This window comes from Mobula birostris, chromosome X (genome assembly GCF_030028105.1).
Source record: "Mobula birostris isolate sMobBir1 chromosome X, sMobBir1.hap1, whole genome shotgun sequence".
NCBI classification, from domain to species: domain Eukaryota; kingdom Metazoa; phylum Chordata; class Chondrichthyes; order Myliobatiformes; family Myliobatidae; genus Mobula; species Mobula birostris.
This window is the reverse complement of record NC_092402.1, coordinates 49,671,645-49,686,150: the sequence shown is the minus strand read 5'-3', so window position 1 is coordinate 49,686,150 and position 14,506 is coordinate 49,671,645. Positions and strand designations below refer to the sequence as shown.

The 14,506-nt window shown below is 41.0% G+C and overlaps 2 protein-coding genes across 4 annotated transcripts in view; one reads left to right on the top strand and one right to left on the bottom strand.

Annotated features, from left to right (window-relative positions):
• Nucleotides 1-14,506, bottom strand: part of pan2 (poly(A) specific ribonuclease subunit PAN2) — a 137,299-nt gene that overhangs the window by 1,755 nt on the left and 121,038 nt on the right. The gene's annotated exons all lie outside the window — the stretch shown is intronic.
• Nucleotides 2,175-14,506, top strand: part of inpp1 (inositol polyphosphate-1-phosphatase) — a 30,805-nt gene continuing 18,473 nt past the window's right edge. The window contains exons 1-2 of one of the 2 annotated variants that reach the window (XM_072248911.1): nucleotides 2,175-2,368; nucleotides 10,605-10,697. The gene's annotated coding sequence lies outside the window, so the exon portion shown is untranslated. The remainder of the gene's footprint in view (nucleotides 2,369-10,604; nucleotides 10,698-14,506) is intronic. The other variant, XM_072248910.1, reaches the window with a different exon arrangement.

Here is a 14,506-nt window from a genome sequence, read left to right as displayed (position 1 = left end):
AGTTGTTTAAAGATATGGCAAGCACATGAAGGTTGTTAAGAGTCATAGAGGTAATGAGAGGGTTATTTGTCTTTGCAAGAATGGAGGTAGAGATGTTAGGATTGCATGTACGTAGCTGATAGGTGGTGTTGTACCCCACCCCCTCTGTTCAGGGATGGGTTTTCCAGTTTGAAAAAGCAGCATATAAGAGGAAATAGAATGAGGATATTGACAGAAGGGGATAGGGAATTACAATTATAGATTTAAATAAGCCTGAGAAGTTTGGAGGGTTAAGAGTGAAATTATTTGCATCTAGTTCTATTCCCTGTTAACCCAAAAACCTACATTTTGATGGCAGCAGCTGAAAAGGCCCAACTGGGGGTCTGGGTCTAACATTTAGGCCTTTTATTAACAATGGAAGGGGTTTATGGCCGCTTTAGGCAGCTGGCAGACAATCCTGAAAAACAGCATGACTCATATCGGGTCAGTTGGCCTTTTCTGAACATTGGTCCCTATAATCGATCTTCACTGCAGCAGATTTAGACCCAAGGATCAATTACTTTTTGGCCTATGCAGCATATTTGGCCATAATTTTTTTGGGGGCGGGGGTGTTAAGGAATTAGAATTTCAATTCAAACTGTTGAATCAGGTCAAAGGCAACAAACAGTTTGTGCTTGAACACTTACACAATGTAGAAATGTGAAATTGGAAAGCTGTCAAGGGTTTCTTGGGAACAGAGAATGATGTTAAATATTCAATTAGGATGACTGATGTTACAATAGTAAAGAGTTAATGCACTCCCACACTTTTTAGGGGATGAAAACAGCAGAGCGTAAATTATAAACCACTTAAATGAAACTTGGACATTAAAATGTGGTTGCAGCTGTAAATCATGTCCACCTGCCTTGAAAGATAATACCACAATGTCTCATTATTTCCTTCTCTTTTAATCATGAGGCATATTTTGTGTTAATTTAATTCCAGTTGATTGATGTTTTACTCATCCTAACTGCTAATCAACAGAGAGAGAAAGCCGTGTATGTATCCTTACAGGTAACTTGTAGCTAAGTTAGTAGGCAAAGTGGCAAGTGCAATGTTAGCATTCATTTCAAAGGACTAGATATAAGAGCAAAATGTACTGCTGTGGCTTATAAGGCATTGGTCAGACCACACTTAAAATACTGTGAACAATTTTCAGCCCCATATCTCAGTAAAGATTTGCTGGCCCTTGACAGGGTCCAAAGGAAGTTCACAAGAATGATTCTGAGAATGAAATGCTTAACATATGAGGAGTGTTTAATGTCTCTGGGCCTGTAGTCAATAGAGTTAATGGGGGGTGGGGTGGAATCTCATAGAAACCTGGCAGATACTGAAAGGCCAGGACAGAGCAGATGTAGAGAGCATGTCTCCATCAGTAGGAAAGTCCAAGATCCAAGGGCACAGACTCAGAATAAAGGGACATCATTTTAAAACTGAGATGAGGTGGATAAACTGGAATTCGTTGCCACAGAGTACTGTGAAAAACAAGTATGTATTTAAGGCAGAGACTGATAGGTTCTTGATTGGAAAGGGGATCAAGGATTACCGGGAGGACAGGGTTGAGAAAAAAATCTGTCACGATTGAGTGGTGAAACACTTAATAGATAGAATGACCTAATTCTGCTCCTAAATCTTATGATGTTATGCAACACACACAAAATGCTGGAGGAACTCAGGTCAGGTAAGCATCTATGGAAATGAATACAGTCGACATTTCAGGCCCAGACCCTTCATCAGGACATCAGGATCAGGTGTTTTGCCATTTTATATGTCACTTTCAATGTGCCATAAGCTACATTAGAAGCAATACTGAAAAACAAATGGGCAGCCAATTTTAACAAGACTCCCACAAACAACGAATAATATTCAATAGATGTTAAGTGATTTTTAAGAAATAATAAATATGGCTCCCAAAAAGTGGGAGAGCTCTTCCAGTCCTCTTCGATATTTTGTCATTGGATCTTATACCCTCATACGAGAAAGATCACATTTTATCATCTGCCAGATGGAAGGGTGTAACTCCCTTGAGTCACCTTTCTAATGGTGCTATAGTCTAACAGCGCCACTCGTTACAGCGCGGTGTTCCATAAAAATTTACACTCAACACAGCGCTCCCTCTGGTATTTGCCTTCTAGCTAAGTATAACCACACCTACGCCTGAAATATTCCGTCCTTTTTTCTGGAATATGGGGTGGCGGTGCCTTTAAAGCACTGGCCACGTTTGAGGCCGTCTTGGGAGGTTGGGATTCTCCCTGGGTGGGCGCTATCGACTTATTCCTCCCCTCTTTGGTTAGCAGCAGTGACGGGGACTAGAGTTGTTGAAAGGTTTGCGGCGAACGGCGAGAAGCAGGTAAGAGGTAACGTGTCAGGGCTTCAGTACGGGATGAACTGCGATCGAGTGGATCTCCCACGCTGGAACAGCCGGAAAGACTGCTTCTAAATCGGCGGCACTCGGTACTGTTAGTGGCGCAGGGACGGCTAGGGAGCGGGACTGGGCGCTGAGGGGAAGCTGTGCCCACCACGAGCGCAGGCCGCTTCTTCCATTGTTCTTCCGGATGCAACGAAAACAGTCGTGGCAAGCGACCGCTGAAACCTACTTCTTCGGTTCGCTGTTATCTACAACCAGCGATACCTTAATGCACAAACCTACCTGTTTCAGCCTTGAAAATTGTCAATGATTTACTGTGCCTCCAAATCCCTCACTGATGCATTGCACTGATTGAGAATGAGCTCTGTGCTAAATGACACCGTCCTTATCTGAGGACTATACCCCTTGCTTCCAAAAACACGAGCATAAAAATCCAGGTTAATTCGGCCAGTGTTGTGGGTGCAGCGCAGTGTCGCTGGTGACATCTTTAGGAAGAGAGAGGTCTGTCCTCTCGGGTTGATGTAATAAAACAGTGCATGGTGTTTGTCTGAGAAGCAAGTTCCTGTGTTCTCGGTAATATTTATTCATCACTACCACCAATAGGTTAACGTTATTCCACATCACTTAAAATGCATATTTGTTTTTGGAAAAAAATATGTATGTAAATGATGGGAGGGGTATGAAGGGCTATGGGCCAGGTGTGGGTGGATGGGACTAGACAGAATTAAGAGTTTGGCATGAACTAATGTAACTCTTCATGTAAAGATGTTGTACTTACTATCTGAATTATTTTTCTTTCAAATTTCAAATACATCATCTCTTTCCTCTCTAAGCTTGTGTGACTATCCCCATTGTCCATAGGATAACCCTCCCCATGCTATTTCCTCACCTACAAGTACATCCTCAATCCACAACTGTGCCTCAGATTCCTGGTCAAACTGGACCCCACCCAGTGGCACTACTCTTCTCACTCAAGACCAACCCAGATATCATCAAATCTGCTGACAAGGATGATGCTGTTGTGATTTAGTGAACTGACCTCTATTTTTCATAAACTGAATGGCAGCTGTCAGATACCTCTTTATGCCTCCCCTTAGACCATGAATCCACCACTGAACATTAAGCCAATCTCTCAACTAACTACTGACTTTATTTCCAAGGGAAATTTCCTGCTTCTGTTCACCCCTTTCAGCAGTCGAAGCACTTCCCCCCCACCTCTCCAATTCTTTTGAAAGGCAATTGACCTGAAGCATTGACTCTGTTTCTTCTTGCATGGATGCTATTTCACCTGATGAATGTTTCCAGCATTTTCTGTGGTTTTTTTTTGTTAGTATGTCATTCCTCAGTTACACCAATAAAGTGTACTCCTCAACTGGAGCAAGGTTTGTAAATCCTTGCAAAAAAAAAGGCTAGCACATATCTTGACACTGAAATTTGCTCACTAAGTTATATTTACCATGTCATCACCTAGTTCCCCCATAGAAGGTATTCTATCTGGATGCATCACAGCTTGGTATGGCAACTGCTTAACCCAATAAATTACAGGAAGTTTAAATGCAGCCCAGTCCATTATGCAAATCAGCCTCTCCTCCACTGACTCTGTCTACACTTCCTCTTGCCTCAGTCAATATAATCAAGGCCCCTGGTCATTCTCTCTTCTGCCCTTTTCCAAAGGGCAATTGATACAAGTTTGAAACTGTACCACCAGGCTCAAGGACAAGTTCTATTCCACTATTATAAGACTCTTCAACGAACCTCTTGTACGCTAAAGAGATCTCTTGATCACTCAACCTACATAATCCCAGTCTGGATGGCACATAAAAGAAAATCTTTTTGCTATATCTCATTACATGTGACAATAATAAACCAATTACCCCAGTATCTTCTCTAATGGTTATGAATTAGAGATGGGGGGGGTGATACCAGTGATTTAAGAAGAGGAGATTTTGACAATGTGGCCAGGAACATTGCTTTGCCATCTTGATTACATTAATAAGCAGGAGGTAGGGTTGAAACCATTGGTATAAAATGCAGCCGTATGGTCAGGGCAGTTGTATTCCTTACTTCAATCTCTTTGTTTGATGGATAGTAAATGAAAAGGAGATAAATAGTTAATGATAAGTTTAATTTAATAAGGGAAATTTCACTGTTACAAAGGGAATTGTGGCTATATTGGGAGAAAAGATACTATACTGGATAATGACCTCCAATTATGGAGAAGACTTAAACCAGAAAAGATTAGGTGCAATTTCCCACAGGTAAAATACAGCTCACAGAGGAGCTTCTCAGAGAAGAAAATTAAAATGAGGCAACTGACAAATCAAATGTTAATATTGAAATAAAACCCAAAACAGATGTTGAAAATAAAGAGATGAGGCAAACACCTGGGGTCAACTGAAGAAAGACTGGTATAAAACAAAGTAAGGGTAAGGATTTTACTACAAGTTTTAAGGAAAGGATAGGCTTAATCTGAAATGATAAGGTAAAGCCAGTTTGCATATGGCTAGTTCAAACACACAGTACCTTGAAAAAGTATTCAGCCTCCAACCCTTCATTCACATAACTGAGTATTACAACCTGGGACTTTGATCAATTTAACTGAGAATTTTTATTTGTGAGTCATACCACTTAAAAAAAAAAAATTTCCTTGCCTGAAAAGACTTTGCAAAATGTCAATTAGAAGATACTGTAAAGATGTGGAAAAAGGTCTTGTGGTCAGACGAGACTAAAGTGGAACTTTTTGGTCTCAACACTAAGCAGTACGTGTGGTGTAAATCCAATACTGCATATCAGCCAGGTAACACCATTCCTACTGTAAAGTATGGTGGATGTCACATGTCATGGGATGCTTTTCAGCAGCAGGGACTGGAAATCTGGTCAGCACTGATGGGAAGATGAATGCTGCTAAATACAGAGAGATCCTGGATAAAAATCTGCTAGCCTCTGCCAAAAAACTTAAACAGGGTAGGAAGTTTGTCTTTCAGCAGACCAACAACCCAAAGCACACTGTCAGAGCAACCATGGAGTGGCTTCAGATGAAGAAAATTGATGTCCTTGAGTGGCCCAGTCAGTCAAGCGAACATCTCTACCAAGACTTCAAGATTGCTGTCCACTGGTGCACCCCAACTGATATGGCACAGCTTGAGCAATTTTGCAAGGAGGAATGGGCAAATTTTGCTCCATCACATTGTGCAAAGCTGATAAGAGACTTACCCAAACAGATTACTGGCTATAATAGCTGCAAGAGGTGGTTCAACTATGTACCGAACAAAGGGGGTTCAATGCTTTTGAACAGCTGACATTTCACTTTTTGAATTTTTAGTTTTTCATGCTTTACAATTTTCCCTTTTTTGGGGGGGGGGGCTCTACTGTGAAATAAGGAGCATGTGATTTACAAATAAAAATTCTCAATAAAACTGATCAAAATCCCAGGTTGTAATACTCAGTTATGTGAACAAAGGGTTGGAGGCTGAATACTTTTTCAAGGCACTGTAGAACAGCACTAACCAGCCAAAGTCTGTACATAGAACAGTGCAGCATGGCACAAGCCCTTTGGTCCATGATGTTGTGCTGACCCTTTAACCTACTCCAAGATCAATCTAACCCTCCCCTCCCACATTATCCTCCACTTTACTTTCATCCATGTGCCTATCCTTGTGTCTCTTAAATGTCCCGAATGTATCTGCCTCTACCACTAACATACCCCTGACAGTTCCATGAACCTACCTCTAACATCCCATCTATAGTTTCCTCCAGACACCTTATTATCTTGTATACCCCTATCCTCCTTTGCTCTGAAGGAAAAAAACCCTGGCTCACTCAGCCTATCCTCATAAGACATGCTCCCTAATCCAGGACCCTAGTGGGGAAATCCCCAGCTCTTCCTCCAGACAGCATTTGTTAACTCCTGTGTGCCCTCGTTTAACACATTTTCAGTCAGCATGGCATACCCTCAGTACTGCAGTAGATGATGGCCTGATCGTTGAGCCCAAATCTTTGGAGTGGGGTTTGAATCCGTAATTTCTCACTCACATGAGAATGCTACCAACTTAGCAATGTGTCCCTGAATCTCTATGGAAATGTGGGTTATAACAGGTGGGATTATTGATTTGTCTGGACATTGGAGCTGAAAGGATTGTCATTAAATTCACAGGATTTGACCGTGTCCTGCTGTTAGTTACCTGTGGTGCATGACCTACTGTGGAGTTTGTGATCCCACTTTGAAATCAGTAACATGCAGCACGATTGCTCACAATTTACAATTAAATATTTACAGTCCTGTCTATAATTCAAAAAAAGATTCAAAGTAGCTGCCAAGGACAAGGACATTCTCCTTCCTGCTTAAAGTTGCCATTAGTTATCGACACAAAACAGGTGAACAGGTTAACAGGCTGTTACAGGAGGCTTGCCTGTATTGCATTAACTCAATGAGACTATTAGGTAAATGATCATTTGCAGAACATACATTGGAAAATCAAAGTTCACATTTATATAACGTGTACTACTTATGAAAGCACAGCCACTCTTTCTCCACAACCACCACCTTGCCAGGTCTAAGTGAGGATGAAAGGTGCTGGGGCTGCACAGGCCTCGTGAACAAAAGCTGTTCCGCGAGAGAAATGTGTCTATATCCTGTGTGACGTGGGTTTGGTCTCGTGCTCAGTGGACACAGCGAGACAGCGCAAAGCTGCTGTGCCAGGACATGCAATTGCGCTCTTGATGCACTGGTGCTGCTTGTGCATTCTGCCCAGCCCATTTGCGTTGCCGTGGAGTAGCTCCAGTGTTTCTGCCATCCCCTCATTTGAAAGCGGGTTCTGCGCGTCTGCGTCACACACTGCAGTGGAGAAAATTGATGCAGTTGCATAAGGAGCACCTTTGTTTCCAGTCAGTATCGGGGCACAGCACAGAAACAGGCCCTTTGGCCCACTTGGTCCATGCAACCAGGATGTTCCATCTGCGCTAATCCCATTTGCCTGAGTTCGGTCCATACCCTCTAATCCGTGTAATCTGTCCAACTGTCTCTTAAAAGTAGTTATTGTACCTGCCTCAACCTCTTCCTCTGGCAGCTCATTCTACATGCTGTGTAACACAAGTTATCCCTCAAGTTCCTCTCAAAACTTTCCTCTCTCACCTTAAATCTCTACCAGCTAGTTCTTTATTTCCCAACTTTCACATTATCTATGCCCCTCATTATTTTACATACTCATCTAAGATCAACTTCCAATCTCCTACACTCCAAGGAATAAAGTTGTAAGTGTAAAGTCATACTTTGTTTTAGTACAACTTTAGTTCCATCTTTCAGCCCCTCTAACCTTGAGTTCAAAGAGACGTCTGCTGCCCTGTTTTCTAATGCACACCAAGTCCCATTCACTCATTGTCCCTCTGACCCACAATGGCTCATGGTTTAAAAATGCCACCTTCAACATTCTCTTCCTTATTTTTTTGTCAGATCCTTTCAGTCTTTGCTCTTCCCTATTTCTGTAACCTCCTCCAGCCCTTCCACCTTCCTTGTCCTGCGTTCCTCCAATGGCCTCTTGACCATCATCAATTTCTATCGCCCCACATAGATTCTTTAATTCTTCTCCCTCAGGCTTGGTAACCACACCACTATAGTTGACTATAATTATCTTAGGTACGTAATTTGCATGTTCTATGTAACTTTGCTCCACTCACTGCATCTTTCTGGATAAATTACCCAGTTTTTATGGGTGAAAAGTTGTAGTTTGTTTCCTCTGCTCTTTTAAATAGCTTAGATTGAGTAAATTGACTTTGTTTGCTCTACAAATAGACTGTTGTGAATAAATTTCTGTCTTATCTCCAACCCATTAGCTGATGTCACATTGTCACCAAGTATATTGCAATTATGTTATAAAGGATGGTGAATACAAATGATTTACAAGTTATCAGCAGCATACTTGCTTACCAAACCTTGACCTTGGACTGATAACATTAAGAGAATTCTTATCTCAGTGAGGCAGCTGTTTTAGCTCATGACTGTAGATTTATATTGATGTCTCCAATTATAATAAAACAACATTGTATTGGTTATGTCATTAGCATCACAGCCCAGAGGGTTGGACTGTATGTAATTCCATTGGACATGAAGGTAGGTTACTCTTATAGTTCCCTGAAGTGGTTTTAACAAGACATTCAGTCAGTGCAAACAGAGATGGGTAATAAATGCCAGAATACTAGCAATAGCCACATTCAAAAAAGGAGAAATATGAAATATCTGCACTCTGGCTGGTTAGTGCTTTTTTATTTACAGCCTTGGTGCGTGGCCAAGTGGTTAAGGTGTTCGTCTAGTGATTTGAAGGTCACTAGTTGGAGCCTTAGCTGAGGCAGCGTGTGTATCCTTGAGCAAGACACTTAACCACACATTGCTCTGCGACGACACCGGTGCCAAGCTGTAGGGGTCCCAATGCTCTTCCCTTGGACAACATCAGCGGTGTGGAGAGGGGAGACTTGCAGCATGGGCAACTGCTGGTCTTTCATACAACCTTGCCCAGGCCTGCGCCCTGGAAACCTTCCAAGGCGCAAATCCATGGTCTCATGAGACTAATGGATGCCTATATTTACAGCCTTATAATTACAATGGAATGTAGCATTTTCTAAACAGTCTGTGCCTCACATTGCTTAATGTATTTAAGTTTAAGCCTGTAGGCTTGTACATCTCAGATCTGTGTTGCCTGTAAGTGAAACAAAATTTTTTAAAGTGCTTCTTTCAAACGATTCATTTCACTACACTGCCCAGATCTTTTCCTATAACCTTTGAACATTTAAAAAAAACATTTATGCACATTCCTTTTAAAGTTGATAACAGATTCTGACTTTAGTTATTTCTGGCAGTGCATTTCAAATCTGAATAACCCCACACAGTCCAGAAACTTTCACCTTTGGGTGAGAAAGTTCTGGCTTCAAGTTCCACTCCAGAGACTTGAGCTCTTGTGAAGCATTGAGGTTGTGGTCAGTGGTGATGGAAGGACCATTATGTACCATCAGTGGTCACTTTTATTGTTTGTTCACTGATGCTCTTCTGCACACCACTGTTGTAACGAGTGGTGATTTCAGTTACTGTGGCCTTCCTGTCAGCTTGAACCAGTCTGACCATTCTCCTCTGACCTCTCTCATTAACAAGGCATTTTTATCCACAGAACTGCCGCTCACTGGATTTTTTTTTGGCACCATTCTCTGTAAGCTCTGGAGTTCGCGAAAATCCCTGGAGAACAGCAGTTTCTGAGATGCTCAAACTACCCTGTCTGGCACCAATAGTCATTCCATGGTCAAAGTCATTTAGATCACATTTTTCCCCCACTCTGACGTTTGGTTTGAACAACAACTTAACCTCCTGACCATGTCTGCATTCTTTTATGCATTGAGTTGCTGACACGATTGGCTGATTAGTTGGTTGCTTTAATGAGTGGGTGTACCACCGAGTGTATGTTTCTAATTCATTGATGGAATATGGATTGGGCCAGCAGTTATTGTCCATGCCTAACTTTCCCTAAACCAAGTGACTCACTGGGCCATTTCACTGTCAACCACTAGAGTCGCAAAACAAAACACTGCAAATGTTGGAAACGAAGTAAAAATGTGTAATACTGTATGGAGAGAGAACATTATTAAAATTTCAGATCAAAAATGGGAACAGAGTTAACATATTAGATTTACAGTTCTGATGAAAAGCCATCAATCTGAAACGTTAGCTCTCATTTTCTCTGTACAGTTGCTGCCTGACCCAAGTATTTTCAACTTTTATTACTGGAGCCATATGTAGGTTGGACTCTGTAAAAGGAGCAAGTTTCGCTAATGGAAGTTTTTGACAACAATCTGATAGTTTCATGGTGACCATCACTCATGTAGACCCATTAATTACAGATTAATTTAATTAAGCTAATTTAAGTACCCAAGCTGGTGCATGGGACTTGAACTTGTTGTCTTTATTTGAGTCACAAGTCTGGTGACTAGTATGCTGCTGAATCCAGCACAGCATAAGAAACAAAAATTGCTGTTATTTTATGTCTCTAAGGTGTCTCAACCCAACAATTTTAAAGGATTCAAGGTTGTTTATTGTCATTCTTCAGTACACGAGTGTAAAGGAGAATGAAATGATTGTTACTCCAGATTGAAGGGATCCTGTGAGTCCAAAACCATGTTTATGTTGTTAAGTCACTTTCCATATTAGCAGTGCCAAATTTTTAACCACATTTTTTCCTAGGTTCATAAGTTTACTGCTGGCCTCCAGGAAACTGGTTTAACACCATTCATGCCTGTTTGTGGCTGGCAGCAGAAACTGAATATGAACCAAAAGGTAACTGCTCATCTGCTATTATTTGAATTTCTATACTTCATCAAAGTTTGCAGTGATCTCATGCATTTTACACAGTGCTTATTATTGCAGAGAATGACCACACCAGTTCTAAACCACAACATGAATAAAGAGGGTGAATAAACTGGTTTGTTTTGGGAGATGATCAATTCAGCTGAATCACTGGGTCAGGGGTTTAGAAAACTCCTTGAACTGCAACTGGAGCTAGGAATCTTTAAAGTCTGCCTAAAAAGTGGGATGGAGGCTTGATTTAACATTACTTTGGGGAAAAAAAAACAAACCTTTCATGAAACAGCAGTCCTCTGAGATGTCAATCCAGAATTATGGGAGCTTGAAACAACGATCTTCTGACATGGAGGGATCGGACCTCAAGTCATGTCACATGATTTCCTTGTGTACCAGCCAGACTGAAGCTTCATTCTTCTGCCTGTTTGCGAATCATGCTCTGGGATAGAGTGCCTTGACTGTGATTTTCTTTTTTGTTGTCAAAATTTTCCTGTGTACTTTTACCCACTGCAATGTTGTTTCAGAGAACCACAGTATGTGTTTGAATAAATGTTATTGTGAAACTTTTCCTGTTACATTCCATCAGAACATCTCTGGTATTTTTTTTTCCAAGCCTACATCCTGGAAATATACAAAGGCCCTTTACAAGCAGCTGCTTGTGTTGATTGTGTTAGCTAGCAGTGGCAGTTAGGTGGACTGAGATTTAATAAATTCTCCACTCCATTGTGTATTTAATGGCCTTGTTTAGTTTAGATATGATCAAATCAGAAGAGAGATGGTTTTGAATTAAGTTGATTGCCAAGTTGAGGTTCTGGCAGATCCTAAAATCCTGGGTCTCATTCTCTGAATTCGAGATGAACCCTCACCCTAGCATCAAGTTCTACAGCACTGTAAAAGGGAAATCTCTGAAAACATTTTGTACATTGCACTGGTCCTAATGTTAAACTCTACTTATTTATCAGGAAATATAGTATTTAAAAAAAATATCAGAAGCATTTAGTCACCAAATACGGGGAATGATTTGGGCTTTGGAGAGAATATGGAGAAGAACGATCTGCATAACAACAAATTTTAACAGTTATGTAGTTCAACTCCAAGAATTAGATTAGCTTACATCAGATAAGTACAGGTTTGGATAGAGTGTGTACAATGTTGTTAAAATATTAAGGACTTTTCCCATTTAGTCAGGTAAATTATGGTGGATACAGATAGAAACATAGAAAACCTACAGCACAATACAGGCCCTTCAGCCCACAAAGTTGTGCGGAACATATCCCTACCATAGAAATTACTAGACTTCCCCATAGCCCTCTATTTTTCTAAGCTCCATGTACCTATCTAAAAGTCTCTTAAAAGACCCTATCGCATCCGCCTCCACCACCATTGCCAGCAGCCCATTCCACGCATTCAACACTCTAAGTAAAAAAAAAAAATTACCCCTGACATCTCCTCTGTACCTACTCCCCAGCACCTTAAACCTGTGTCCTCTTGTGGCAGCCATTTCAGCCCTGGGAAAAAGCCTCTGACTATCCACATGATCAATGCCTCTCATCACCTTATACACCTCTATCAGGTCACCTCTCATCTGTCTCTCCAAGGAGAAAAGGCTGAGTTCACTCAACCTATTCTCATAAGGCATGCTCCCCAATTCAGGCAACATTCTTGTAAATCTCCTCTGCACCCTTTCTATGGTTTCCACATCCTTCCTATAGTGAGGCGACCAGAACTGAGTACAGTACTCCAAGTGGGGTCTGACCTCTCGGCTCCTAAACTCAATCCCACGATTGATGGAGGCCAATGCACCGTATGCCTTCTTAGCCACAGAGCCAACCTGCACAGCAGCTTTGAGTGTCCTGTGGACATGGACCCCAAGGTCCCTCTGATCCTCCACACTGCCAAGAGTCTTACCATTAATACTATATCCTGCTATCATTTGACCTACCAAAACAAACCACTTCACACTTATCTGGGTTGAACTCCATCTGCCACTTCTCAGCCCAGTTTTGCATCCCATCAATGTCTGTAACCTCTGACAGCCCTCCATACTATCCACAACACCCCCAACCTTCGTGTCATCAGCAAACTTACTAACCCATCCCTCCACTTCCTCATCCAGATGACAGACAGCTGTGGCTCATTGCCTTTTGCCTACCACTTTTGCCTTTGAGTCCAAAGGCCGTTTTAAATCCCACTCCAGAGATCAGAGGATAAAGATCAGTGCTGACAGTCCAGTACTGAGAGAGGATTGCACTTGTATAAAAGCTGTGTTTTGGATGAGATGTCAGATGGAGAAAATAAAGCATATAAAATTTCCCACAGAACTGAGAAAAGCAAGACAATTTTGTCCTGGGGATTGTTACAAAAACAGGTAATCACATCATTGTCTTAGAGAGCTTGCTGTCTGTAAATTGCTGCCTTTCAACATTACAGAAGTGACTATACTTTCAAAAGACCCTCACTTTCTATAAATGCATTGGGACACCCTGAATGCAAATTTGTCCAATTTGAATGTTTGAATTAGGAAATGGAGTAGCTCACTCAGCCTCTTAGAGCATGGCTGATCTTACTGCAAACCTCAATTGTGCATTTCTGTTACACCAGTAGGCTTTCACTCTTTGCTCATCAGGAAGCAATCTACTTCTGCCTTAAAAATATTCAAAGACTCTGCTTCCACTGCCCTTTGAGGAAGAGTTCCAGAGTTCATGACATCAGAGAAAACATTTCATCTCATCTCAGTCTTAACGGGTGATCCTTTCCTTAAAAATGGCTATCATTACTTATAGATTCTCCTATAAGAGGAATTATCCTCTCCTCATCTACCCTGCCAAGAACCCTAAAGATCTTGCATATTTCAGCAAGTCCCACTTAGCTAAACTCCAGCAGATAAAATTGAGACTTTTGCCCAAAAGTTCATTCTTTTTGGACCATTATACTCTGGTGCTGGAAGTGTTCAATGGAATGAATTTGAGGCAAATTACAATACACTGACAGTACAATATATCATTCAGCCTTATTGACAGGGATGGATTTCTATGCATTTATATATTTAATAATAGTTTTCATGATGGATGAATGAACTTCTTTACTTTGATTTTCAGACATGTGGCAGAGTAAATGGGACTTCTAGCATTAACCCTATTTGTAAATTTATTTTAACCTGAAATCTCTAATGAGCTAATTTGGGTCCTACTCTGAAACACACAGTAGAATATAGGAAGATTCCACATAAACAGTGGATAGAGATAAATAATGTTCAACATCACAATGCAGTGCAGATTGAATCAAAGTAACTAGACTATACTTCATTCAAAGAATTTCTCCCTTAATTGCAATGCAAAGCTATTCCATGATTAAAATGTACTTTAAGAAAATTGTCACTGAAGTGCATTGGTGGTTTCAGCCCATTACTGTATGGAGGAAGGAATAACCTCTGTTCTTCTGAGTTGACTGAGTTGGAAAATTATATGGTAGTATCTGAGGGAAGCAGATAAAAACAATCCTGGAAAATCTTTTAGTGAGGACACATTTGGTGATTGGTCCAGTGATTCACAACATTTCTGGGCTGGGCACACTACATGTGTGGCAGATATTTGAGAAATATTGCAATCATCATTGGCACCTCATGCTGTTTTTAATCCCTCATATTGAACTTTGAGATTTTACATATTTGTAGCTCCTGTTTTGATTTCTCCATACAGGATCTTCATCCAATGGCACTGAGTTTGCAATGCAAATATAACCCATTTTTCATTTCATAACTGACTATAAAAGCTTTTATAGATATG